We start from the raw sequence: 14341 nt of genomic DNA, 5'->3' as shown, positions 1-14341 counted from the left end.
GAATATGCAAGTGGGCACAAGATGAATGTATAGGTGTAAATGTGCACATAATAACTTTATGTAACAAGGCCCACTAGCAATTTTATTTTGGACAAATGTTTTTATATGTATAAACCTTAGGAGACTTCATATGGTTAAAAATGTGTAAAGCAATACCCTAAAAGTAGGAAAAGGAAACCCAATTTGTACGCTCACCTATTCTTAGCTCCTTGCGTTATTTTTATGAAATAAAATTCTCTAAATACTCATGTCGTGGAAGTGGAGCTACACTACATGGGGAGGGGGAGATTGCACCCAATCTTGCCTTGATGGTGATGTTATTCTTTCTCTCTTGCTTTATTTTATGCTATGTGATTTGATTTCAATTTAATTCAAGTCTTTGTTTCAATTTTTGATATAATTTATGAGTTTTTAATTATTTCTTCAAGAAGATAAAAGGGTACAGTGGTATCAAGTGGTATCAGAGCTTTGATTTAATTTAATCTTCTTGAAGGCAGTCAAAAACTTATGGACAAAGAGGTGAAAGAGACAAAAACAGAGGTGATTTTGGTTTAAAAAATTAAAATTAAATTGAAGAAGAAAAGGTTTATGAGTTTATGTTTATGTATGGTTGAAAGAAGGCTTCTTTTTAACCATTGGATAACCAATCTCCATCAATCTATTCTATTGCCCAAAGGGTAAAACTAGGTGAAAAACCATTAGTGGGTTAAACTAGGTGGAAAACCATTAGTGGGTTTTTCAAAACCACAAAACCACCTTCCTCAACACTAATCCTCTTCATAATCTGTCCGTATGGATTGAATCAGCAACAAAGAGAGGAGCATGGAGAGCCATAGCTAGATTGTTAAACTGCTACAACTACATGAAATCCATCATGGAGGGATGAGAATTGTTCATGAGAGGATTTGTTTTTCAAAATTACTTTTGGGATTTTAATTTTCTCTTCCTCCATTCAGCCAAATCTCTCTACCCAAGCTTGTGTGGGTAAGCTAGAATATATAAATGCATATATATATAATTTTGTTATTTTCTCTCCACCCAGCCTCCTTCACAAGTAGCAGACGACGTATCCCATTCGCTGATGGCGGGCAAAGGCGACGCATCCTCCCTCTCTCCAACGCAACAACAATCCATGGGGGGGGTTATTTTTAATTTTATTTTTCGGGCCCGTTCTTTTTCTTCCAGATTTTTTTTTTACAGCACGTTGAGAGGTTTGAAGCCTTGGAGGTTGCTATAATTAAGGACTTTTGTAATCAACCAAGATAAACAAATACTTTCAAGATTCTTCTACCATTGCCTTTTGGAGGTTAAATTAAGGATTTCAAGGGCTACAACCAACATTAGATTTTCAAAAGTTTTGTCAAGGTTTGCTTTTTACAGATTTCATCAGGGGTTGTTAATTATCACAAGTCAACCTGGAGGACAACAACTTCTCTTCGACATACAAGCTTCCAACTTTTATGAATTACAGCTAAGTACTCACCTTCTGTAACTTGATTACTTGTATAAAATGAAAATTATTACTCGTCGATTTGTTTTCCTTTAACTGATATTTTGCAGTCCAACACAAGAAAGTTCCATATTTTCCATAGTTAAAATATCACATATACTTGCAATATTTGTGACCTTTTAATGATGTATTTTATAGCAAGGTTGTTCGACACTTCAAAGTAAGTTCCTATCCTTCACAGCTTCAAAGTAAGGTTGTTCGACACTTCAAAGTAACTTCCTATCCTTCATAGCTTTTAATGATGTATTTTATAGCAAGGTTGTTCAACACTTCAAAGTAAGTTCTTATCCTTCATAGCTTAGTAAATAATTCTTCAAATATTTCTAAATAAGTTTTACCTTTCAAACGGTGACTCAAACAGCTTCCAAGACTCAATATGATCAATGAAGATGAAGAAGAAGAATACCACGGACGACTACTCAGACTCTTGAGGTAACATATTTATTACATTTGATTATTTAACACTTTTTGGTAAACTCAAGGAGAGTTTTTATGCATCAAAAGTAGAACTTCTTGAAGGAACTAGCCCTTTCATCTTGAATTATACGTTATGAATTTTTCACTATGTATTAATCTTGTGGTATGGGACACGAGATTAATCCTGTGTGAAGGATTCCGATGCATACTTATCTCTACATCTGTGTGGGATAATTTCTGGTGGTATGGGACACTAGAATTTATTACACATAGAAGTCCTTGATATAATGTATTTTGTTAGGGAACATACTTGAATTTATATAGTATATGACAATTGATCTCCTTTGCTCGCATAAGTAAACAAGCATTTGAGGTCAGTTGCTTATCCAAGCAGGAGGGATGCTACATAATGTCCATCCTTTAGTTGTACAGGGACGCCCAGACACTAGTGTGCCATCCTAGTGAATTGGTATCGTGGGTGACTCCACATTAAATACTGATTACCTAGTGGTATTAGCATAGCTTGAGACCATGCTTGACGGGTGTATGTTGTTAAAGTGTAACAAGTAGTGCCATGCTTGACAACTATATTATGGTCAAGTGAAACAAGTGGAGTATGCTTGACAATTGCACAAGGTCGAAGTGAAACAAGTGGTTTATGTAACTGATGTGCCATGCTCATTGGAGTGTAACAAGTGGTTTATGCAACTGATGTGCCATGCTCATTGGAGTGTAACAAGTGTGGCAACTCACACCATGGTAGATGATGTGTACATAGTGATACTCTCATCATAGTGAAACGAGTGGTGAATATATGCTATGTTTGTGCCTGCTATCAATGTATCATATTAGGATTAATTATACACTGGACAATTAATTGGGATATGCTTACAGAAATAGGTGATGAGCAATGTGTGTGTGTCACACATAAGGGATCTTGTCTATATCATATTATTTTTTATTATTTGTGATTTGATGATGGTGCGAGCATCACCAATTTTAGTGTCGCATGAGATTTTGTTTGTTTGTTGTTGTAGCATTTTCTTTTACGCAATTGAGAACAATTGCTTTCTCAAACAGGAGAACCATATTTTTGATGAATTAATAATCTTACAAAAATATGTTTAATTTAATTTGTGCAAGATTCAGTTTAATGGAATATGCAAGTGGGCACAAGATTAATGTATAGGTGTAAATGTGCACATAGTCATTTTATGTAACAAGGCCCACTAGCAATTTTATTTGGGCAAAGGTTTTTATTTGTATAAATCTTAGGAGACCTCATATGGTTAAAGATGTGTAAAGCAATACCCCAAAAGTGGGAAAAGGAAGCCCAATTTGTACGCTCACATATTCTTGGCTCCTTGGGCTATTTTTATGAAATAAAATTCTCTAAATACTCATGTCATGGAACTGGAGCTACACGGCATGGGAGGGGGGGGGAGATTGCACCCAATCTTGCCTTGATGGTGATGTTATTCTTTCTCTCTTGCTTTATTTTATGCTATGTGTTTTGATTTCAATTTAATTCAAGTCTTTGTTTTAATTTTTGATATAATTTATGAGTTTTTAATTATTTCTTCAAGAAGATAAAAGGGTCCCGTGACATAATCACCCACTCAAGACAACTCTTCACAAAGAAAAGAAACTCTTCAAATGAGAGCTTTGAAGTTACATAATTATAAAAATAGGGTGATCACCCCACTCAAGCTAACTCTTCACAAAGAAAAGAAACCCTATTTTTATATCCCTTGTAAAAATAGGGTGATCACCCCACTCAAGCCAACTCTTCACAAAGAAAAGAAACCCATTGGACTATGTAAACCTCCCCTATAAAAACTGAAGGAGTATTCCAGCTTGGTGTTGAAGAGTGAGTGAATGAAATAATCCGAGTTTTTAAGGAGAAGATATGGGCTAAACTTGAGCCTGTCCTTAAGCAAGTGGAACCATTGACCCGGCCAAACCATATACCAGACCATATCCCCAGAGCCAATCATGGAACTAGTGAGGGAACCTCAAAGCTTACCAAAGGTCTTGAGCGAACTTGTAACCACCCTCACAATACATCGAAAAGAGCATGTTTTGGAGCCTTTAGCTCTAGAAACAATCCAACTAGATCCCTCATTGTTGCTAGATGCACTTACGGAAGACTCAAAGGATGGTCGATGGATCAACATAATATTTTCCGTAAGGTGATTGGCAACGACTTTATCTCAGCCCCCTCATAGGCTCCTTAGGAAGATTTAGCACATATATGATTGCATGGATGATTGCAAGGCCAAGCCCATCTCCAAGAGAGTGCAAATATCACATGTGGGACATAGCAAGCCTCATCACAACCTCTTGTCCTCAGAAGTGCGAGTCTTCATAAGTTCTCTTTTGCAAGAAAATTCTCAACTTTGGAGACTTATCCAACTAGATGCATGGAAATCTAAGAGCCCATATATAGCAAAGTTAAAAGAGGATAAACCATGCCATATAGAGTGCTCTCCTTCCATACCTAAGACCAAAGGACCAAAGGACTATCAAAAGTGCCTATAAACAAGTTTAGATACAATTTCAAAAGCAATGAAATGAACATCGTGTTATTGATATAAAAGGGAAAGATGGTCTCTAGAATCTTGGACAATGGTGCTCATGTTAACAAAAATCACTTAGGATTGTTGTAATATTGGATGGTGGTGCTGGTGTCAGCAAAATCACTAAAAGGATTGTTGGAAGGCCTGGGAGAAATCCCACCACTCATAGACACTAGTCTCATGGTCAAGCTTTTACTAGACAGAAAAACCATTGGGTTTCCTTTAGGATGCAAAAACCAAGAACTTCAAGCTAAGCTTCGACACTAGTTATTCATGGTGATGGATTTCTAGAGAGGTTCATACACTGTGATCCTTAGAATGCCTTACATGAGAGATATAAGGCTAGTTCATGATTGGGAAACAAATCATATTTACATATGCAAAGGTGACAAGTCCTTAAAGATAGACTTAAAAATAATAAAGACATGGATAGAGGCATTATTATAAACGAATCTAATACAAAAGGTCAAAGCTCATTCAAATGTACTAGCAAAGCCAACAGTAATGGCATCCAAGCTTTCATCATGGATGAGCAAATTTTTTTTGGCATTTGCTCACTAATCTCACAAGGTAAGACTGAAAGCCTTAGCCTCATCTTTGTACATATGTAATGTAGCAACCCTTATCAATTGTATAGGTATGTATACTTGAAAATAATTTATGTTCAAAAGCCTACCCCCTCCCCTTCTCTTTGTCTAAGACTCAAACACAAAATAATCTCTCTCACACACACATAAAACACAATCACTAAAACAGGCAAAGAAATCTCACACATAAAACAATCATTCACATTCACAAAACAATCACTTACAGTCACAAAGTAATCTTACACACATACAAAACAATCTCACATACACATATAAAACTCTCTCTCTCTCTCTCTCTCTCTCTCTCTCTCACACACACACACACACACACACACACGCACGCACGCACACACACACACACACAAAACACAACACTCATACAGACATGAAATACTCACATAATCACACACAAACACACCCACACACATAAAATACACACACAAAAAATCACTCTCACACACAAATATACGTACACAACATAACACAAAACACACACACACACACACACACACACACGGGTCACTTGTTTCTATAAATTAAATATTCACATGCGCGCTCACTCTCTAGCACACATTCACATTCACTTGCTAACATACAGACACACACACGTTACTTGTTTCTATAATTATTAATATTCACACATACACTCACTCCTTTGCACACATTCACATATACTTGCTAACATACACACACACACACACACACACACACACACACACATTTTCCATTCTTAGCAAGTATATTATACACACACACTCACTCCCACACACTAACACACACGTACACACTTACACATACGTGCACACACACACACACACAATTACGCTTAAACGTGCATTACTAACTCTCCATATTCTAATTAATAATTCTGTATGGTAATATTGGGATTGTTTTGCAGAGAATCATCTCATTGAATGAGGATTAAGGCGGCCTATAGAATATTTCACTATTTAACCTTTACCAACTTGTTTTAACAAGTGGAATCTTGGCTAATTTAGCACACCATTGCTTTTATTATATGCAAATAACCTATGTTACAACATAGTTTTCTTTTTCCTGAACGATGTTTGACTCTTGCAAACATGTTTTGTACTAGCATTGTGGAACGGTTACATATACTCAACCGGGATTAACATTCTATAGTAATTGTTGTTAGTAGAATTTCCTAAAGCCATACAAGTCTCTCTAAGCGTGTTATTGCATTCACATAATCTCTTTACACATGGTGTATTAGATGATATCATTCCCTCGAATTCTTTCTCTTTATAATTAACAAATATGGATCACTGAGGGTATTGTTATAAATTTTAAATAAAAACTTAATCCTAATTTCCTTTATTGTTGTTGAACATTTGCATTATTATCTATTCTTGGTTTTAATAATTTACATTTAATAACTTAAAATTCCATCTTGTGATATTCAATTTTCAATTAATTTATTTGTACATTTAGTATTATGACTATTAACATCCCGCATGCTTATTTGGTAGATTATGGTTCCTTATTCGGCACCATTAAATCTTTACGCTACATACATGTGCAATTAATAGACTGACACATTACATTGTATATTTTCAGCAGTAAATTATATATACTTAGTGATGTCGGTGACCTGATCTAGGAACCTAAACATGGATTAATTAGATTAATTTTAATTATTACATAATCTAATCACCACCCAATCCCCTATAAATACATCACCTGATTGTATAGAATGAACCACTAATCCCTTGTCTACGATATTCAACTGTATTTTCTCTATGGAGACTCCGCAAGTGACACTCTAAGATATTAGCCTATTCGCATACTGGCTCTGCGCTTATCTTTTTGCTTATCTTTTAGGACTAGGCTACTAACACAATTCAACTATCTAATCATAGTAGCTTAATGCGTAGCATATTGTGGTTTATACTCTCACCATCTCAATAGTATTATGCGCTTGTTCCTTAGTATATGTATCAAGTTTAATCAGAGATAACGTGGGTTATTATTTCTATTATTGGTCTATTACATACACACAGTTGTTTATAGTGTTAGTTACGGTTTAATAGTATATATTTATACCATTAAAACAGATATATTCTCATAATCCTTTGTATATTCCAATATATGGGTCTACAATGAACCCTTTGTCAATTATTCTAACGCTAAGTTAAAAATCTATACTATTAATAGTTATATAGTACACTTTTTTAATCTTGGTGATATTATCATTAATTGTTTTAAATTCATTTATTTTTTATTTAAAGACTATGACATGTAGCATGGTTATTCACTAATAGGCCAATAATTGTAAAATAACATATTAATTCATATTAATAATATGTGTTTTAATTCTCCAATTCTAAGTCTGATTTGATTGTATGGTTCTTTTATGATATTATGGATTCCTTTATTTGACTTAAACTTTATGGTTCTTAGGTCACAGTGGCCAAAGGGGAGAGCAACAGATAGAGATAATCACTAACAATGATGACGCTGGGGTGTCAGAGGATACGACATCCCTAGATGGTATGTGCCATCTCTTGCTCTGTCATATCACAGCTTGTTTCACCCTTTTTTCTCAATTTCTAATTTGAAATATTTCTTATGGATTACTATGTCAATGAAGGGTGTAAGATTCCTCCCTCCAGCTTTTGAGGTGTAAAGGTGTAAGAACCTCCCCTTTTGTTCTTGAAATTATTCCCCTCTCTGAAACAGAAGAAAGTTCTTGTTTTACCCTGTTTTGGCCTAGAGAGAGAAAAAGTCTAGAGAGAGATAATCTTAAATTAAGATATCTTTGGATATAAAAATCCTCCTAGTGTCTAAAATGGATTCCCTTGAAACAAAAATTCAAAAAGAACTTTCCAATGTGTATTTGGAATGAATTGAAAATGTGTATAAAAGACCTTAGCCTAAGGGTCTACATTTTCAGAAATTTTTTGATTATGGTCCAATGGGCCAATTGGATTAATCCATGTGTTGGGATGAGATAAATCTAAAGAATAAAAGAAAATACCCAAAAATGAGTAAATGCTCACATAAGATGAAGAGTTGACTGAGTACAAGGTTTATTAGTTAAAAACTATGAAATATTACTAAAAAAAAGAGATATTTTGGAATAATGATGCATTTTTGACACCTTGGTAAGGAGAGGGGGACTCTTGAGATAGGCGCCTAATTCACACATGTGGATGAGTTTTTAATTCAAAAAATTGTGATATTTTTATCTCTCCTCTCTCCTGGATCAAATCAAATCAAAAAGGGAGCCAAACTGATCCAAATCTTGTCCAAATTGAGTCAAACTGAAACTGGAAAATTCTAGAACCCAATTGGACTTGGTTAGTGGCCTCCCTCACCTATAAATAGATCCTTAGTCTTTCGTAAAAAAATCTGTGAACTATACCATGCCAGTATTACATTAAAATAATGATATTTTTTATTATCCCTTAAAAATCCTCTACTTTTGGAGAGATTGGAGCTTCTATCTCTCTTCAAAAATCCTTGGAGCTTTCTTCTCAACATACTTAACCAATTGATTAGTTGGGGGCTTCCTTCTAAGATAAAGAAGTAAGCCAAATCTAGAGGTAAGAAGTAATTTCATGGTTTTCATTAATATTCTCAAAAGATTTCACTTCTCAACTCCTCTCAAGCTTGAGAAGTTTCAAATTAATTGTTTTCAATGCAAATCAAGCTTTCTATAAGAATTCTAATGATTAATCACAAAAAAGTTAATCTTTATGCTTAATTAGAATGCTTTTTATGTATATCTCTCTCTCCCAAAAGAATAGTCATTCCTATGACTAATTCTTAAGCAAATGAATGCTTCTCATTGATAAATTCTTAATTCAAAATCAATCTCTAAGCTCAAAGATAATTCTTCTATCATAATTGTATTACAAAGTCTTATTCTTTCTAGAAATATGGGGTTTTGGACAGAGGTAGTGTTGCCAACGATGTAATGGTGCTATAATGTTGAATACAAACCTGCAACATTGTCCTGGATTTGACCATTTTTTGGGTTTAATTTGCAATATGCTTCCTCTATGCTGTTTGTGGTGCATAGATGCGAGATGGTGCTTATTATGTTTTGCTCGAAGAGCTCTGCACTATTCGAGGCTCTGCATATGCAACTTTTGGAGTCAATGGCTTACCGCCATTTGCTAGAGGTGTCACGGGCTAAAGATCCTACTAGTGGGTAGGAGTGGTGTGGAGGCTTGGAGAGGAGCTTCACATTTATGGCTTGCTTTGTTGAGTTGGGATGTGGTAAAACCCCTATTCTCTCAAGGTATTTTTGAAGACTCGATGTGTGTGTGCATCGATGGCAACAAGGATGAGAGACTACTCTCTTCATACGTGAATCGATTCCTACATGTTAGGAAGAGGGGAAGACATGAGGATGCCAGCACTGTAATGATGAAGTGAGATTGATGCAGGCACAGGAGAAAACCCGTATACGACTAGTGAGATCATCTACACCTTCCTCGTACTTACAGTGGTGACTAGCCATTTGATAGTAGTTATTTAGGATTCTTATGTTTTCTAATTGCTATGGTTTTGGATATGGATTCCTATGTTTTTTTTACTATGCTTTTGGTTATGGATTCCATAGTTTTTAGGTTCATCAAATGGACAACATGGTTTTGTTGCTATAGTCTTAATGCCCTTTTCATATAAAGTGTGTCCATGTATGGATGAGAAAATTTTAGAAATTTGTTCCAAAAGCAAAGGAGACTCTGAAAAAAGTTTTCTAGAAACCTCACACTCAAGCATGAAATGTCAGATTACTCCTCACACAAGGATTATTGTTAATTATGGATTCCTTTGTTTAATTGATATCAATGTCATTATTGTGATAAGAGTTTTGTATATAATTGTGCATACTTGTTTAATTGATATCAATGTCATGATTGTGATAAGAGTTTTGTTTATAATTCCTTTGTTTAATTGATATCATATCATGATTGTGATAAGAGTTTTGTTTATAATTGTGCATACTTGTTTTTAATTCTTGAAGACCTATTTTCTATTCTTGAAAAACTTTTTTTGCTTGCTTCCATGCAAAGTCAGCTGCCAAAGTATTCCGCATAAATGGCAAGATCCATGGCTGAAGATGCACGATTTGAGGTGGACCATAAGGAGTGTCACTACAAACACCACTCATTTATTCATGATGAGTGTGACTCTACATGACTTGCTATGGTTGAGCTCTTTGATATTGTCTTCCCTAGTTTTTTACACCCAATTTTCAATTATGAATCCATTTTGTAAGCACTAAACCGCCCATAAATTCTTTCTCTTTATCTCTTCCATTTTACACCATCTCTTGCTAATTTTTCCCTTCTCTCTCTCTCTCTCTCTCTCTCTCTCTCTCTCTCTCTCTCTCTCTCTCTCTCTCTCTCTCTCTCTCTCTCTCTCTCTCTCTCTCTCTCTCTCTCTCTCTCTTCCTTTTTCGTGTTTTTTCTACCCAAATCTCCTTTCTTCTCTCTCTTTATTGACACCGGCTATTATCCCTTTCTCTCTCTTTTTGCCGTGCGCAAAACAAGCCCATTATTTTAGCTTAAAAACCTTAAGGTTTTTTTTTACAATCTAAGCTTAAAAGCTTTAAGCTTTAGTATTCAAAAGCTTTTGTTTTAAGCAAAGCTTAAAACTTTACAAGTGTAAAAGTTTTGCTTTAAAGCTTATAACTATTACAAGCTTTACAAAACTTTGAAAAAAAAAATAAATCTTTCTCTCTCAAAAGATTCTAAAGCTTTATTTCATAGCTTCCAAGCTTTAAACTCTAAAAGCTTTACATTTAAACTCTTAAAACTATTCTAGAAACGCTTCACAACTACCTAAGAATGTTTTAAAAATTTCCAAGCCTTACCACCTTTTAAAGCTCTACAAACTTTACATTTAACAAGCTTTCCAAGCTTATATGATTTAGCTTTGGCATAACTCTCAGGCTTCCAAAGGTCTTTTCTTTTTGCTCAAAGAGTACACCAAAGTGCTAGCCTTATAGTCAAAGCATCTACACGATTGATGATGAAGATACAGATGAGGACCACTTTTTTCTTCAGCAAGAGGGTAATTTCGATCATCCAAATTCTTTTGTTAGATACTTTGACCAAATTTAGGAGTTAGTGAAATTGAACATTCATAAAGCTCAAGCAAAGTATATGAAGTACGCAAATCGTAAATGTAAACATGTCATCACCAATATGTGATATTTTGGAAGACATGTAAGCACCTTTAATGGTTTAATATTTTGGTATTGATATTTTTGTAAGGTTAAGGCCTCAAACCATTATACATACCAATTAATATTTTATACTTTTGGTAGGCCCAAGACTTTATATTTGTAGCTTGCTATATTTTTGTAGAGCTTTTATGTTAAAAAACTCAAAAGTACTTGTGCTTATTTTGTTGGAGTTATCTTTTTGAAAAACAAGCTTTCTAATACATATAAATATGGACGAGTGATACAAGGGTCGCACTCATCCAAGGGAGATTCAACCCAATATTGTGTCGACGGTGATTTCTTTCTTATTCTTTAACTCTCTTGTTTATTTAATTTTGTTTATTAAGGTTTATGGTCTTAATTTGTGCAAGCCTATGCTATGATCTCTTTCTTATTCTCTAGCTCTCTTGTTTATATAAATTTTTTTATTAAGGTTTATGCTCTTAATTTGTGCAAGTCTATGTTATGCTCTAATTTTTGTGCTTGAGAATTAGAAATTCTTCTCCTAGTGTCATAAAGGTCCTGACAAGAGGGTCCTAATTGATGAAATTTTGCAAAAATGGTGGTTAGATGCACTTATAAGATTTAGGTTCTCCATTGTAAGAGGAATGGATTTGGGAGACAATTAAAAGTAAGGGAAAATCAAGATAAGAGTCATACTACACAAAAGAGTTTACTTTGCAAATACATAAGCAATTGGAAAAACTTAACCCAAAAAATGGCATGATAATATGCTATAATGTTGAGGATTCATCATCATTGAAAAGGGAGAGGAGGGCTCTTTTTATAGATGGAGAACCCCCTCTCTTTCATTGTTACAATCTACAAATGTAGAAATCTTTCATCTTTCGTGACGTAAGATCATTTCACCAAGAATTGTCCTCTTAGGATAAGTCTTTTATTGGTTTTTTTTTATCAAAGATCCTTTTAGAGCCTATCATGAGACAAGATCCAAGATGGAAATGGAGGATTCATAATCATTAAAAGGGAGAGGAGGTCTCTTTTTATAGATGGAGAACCCCTCTCTCTTTCATTGTTACAATCTACGAATGTAGAAATCTTCCATGACGTAAGATCATATATCAACGAGAATTGTCCTCTTAGGGGGTAAGTATTTATTAGTTTATTTGATTGAAGATCCTTTGACTTTAGAGTTTGGCATAAGACAGGATCCAAGATGGTGGAAGATCTATACGAGAAATCTTCCATCTTCCATGACATAAGGTCATATGTCACCGAGAATTATCCTCTTAGGATGTCTTTTATTGGTTTATTGTATTGAAGATCCTTTGACTTTAGAGCATGGCATGAGATAAGATCCAAGCAAATTTGGAAACTATGTGGATATGGGACATCTATCTTTACACATGACGAAATTGTTTTCATCCATATAGAAACTATAGAAGGATTCACTCCAATTATGCAATTCCACATACACTCTTCCACATGCCTTCCACTTGTAGCCTTATGGTCAATACCCATTTAAAAGTACATAACCGAGCCATGTAGGCATTGTAGCCCAATTTTATTTCCAGAGTACCATGTAGAACAACCATTCCAAAGTATTCATAAAACATATTTGTGGCGATTATAACGTACACACCATTCATGAAATAAAACCATAGGAAAGTCATAATATTTAAAGCCAAAGAGCCATTTGTTGGGGTGGCTGTCGCCAAACATGTCATCACGTAATCATTCTATTTATGGGTGCTACAAGCTTCCCTCTTATTGCCATTGTAGTCACTAAATATATACAAAAGTTGAAATTTGAAGATATTAAATTATGGTCTCATAATGTCCTCAATGTGAAGGACAAGATGTTAAATTATGGTCTCATAATGTCCTCAATGTGAAGGACAAGATGATCATATACGACCAACTACAAGTTGCTAGAGAGGATGATACTCCCAATGTAGCCTTGGATAGCAAGGTGGATGCCCTCTTGTGTGTGTAGATGCTCTCTTAACACACTTGTCACAATACCTTCCCCACAATTCTAGGATTTCTCTTCCTCTACTTCATATCCCTAACATTCTACTTTTTTGATATCTAACTCAATTGCCCTCATTACTAGACATAGATGTTTTTGTTTACATCTTGGTTTAAAAAAGTAAAGCCCACTAAAAAAGCCTAATTGCAAACTCCCTTTATAAGTGGCATCTCACCCATTATGGATACATTAAATATATGCATGGCTATGACCATCCATAGCATTCACAAACAACTCAACCCCTTTTCACATGTATAGGAAACTACTCCTCAATAATAAAAGGATATAAGAACGCATCCTAAACTTGGAAGTGGATGGATAAAGAGCCAAAGTATAACTTACAATCTATTAAACTACACTATAAGCACATGCATGTGCCCACTCATAAAAGGCTCTTCATAGACGAAGAGCAAAGTTTTGATATATTAAATTATAGTGGCTTCTCTCAAAGATCATAACTATGCAATGTTGGATAAAAGACTATATTTACAACATTTTAAAGCTAGGTCTTTGGAGGCATGGCACCTATCAAACAAGCTTGATATTGCCATGAATAAAAAAGTTACTGTACACACATAAGAAGATGTGCGATTAAGTTGGAGCATTCATTATATAAAAACCTAGAAAAGCTACATTAAGTCATCATTTTCCTCATGAAAAAGAAGGTAGAAACCACATCCATTATAGACAGAATGAGAAAAAAGTGCACCCAAAATGCTCATTTTACAAACCACATCTACCATACAAAGAATGAGAAACCACATCTACCAGAATGAGAAAAAAGTGCACCCAAAATGCTCATTTTACAAACCACATCTACCATACAAAGAATGCGATTAAAGAGTGCCCAAAGTGACAGAATGCACCACCTACCTCTTCCCCATCTTCATTGTTGATTTCACTCTTGTACTTCCTTGATTCCTCCACCTTGTCTTCATCATTTTCATTGCCTCTTGGCTATACAAAATAGGTTCAATCCATGTAAAAGCACAATGGAAAACATTCTAAAAAATATACTCTTGGACTTCCTTGATTACTTAATGCTATTGATAG

The sequence above is a fragment of the Cibotium barometz genome, chromosome 16, assembly GCF_041138505.1.
Source record: "Cibotium barometz isolate CiBa-2024 chromosome 16, ASM4113850v1, whole genome shotgun sequence".
NCBI classification, from domain to species: domain Eukaryota; kingdom Viridiplantae; phylum Streptophyta; class Polypodiopsida; order Cyatheales; family Cibotiaceae; genus Cibotium; species Cibotium barometz.
Note: the sequence above shows the minus strand (reverse complement) of the source record.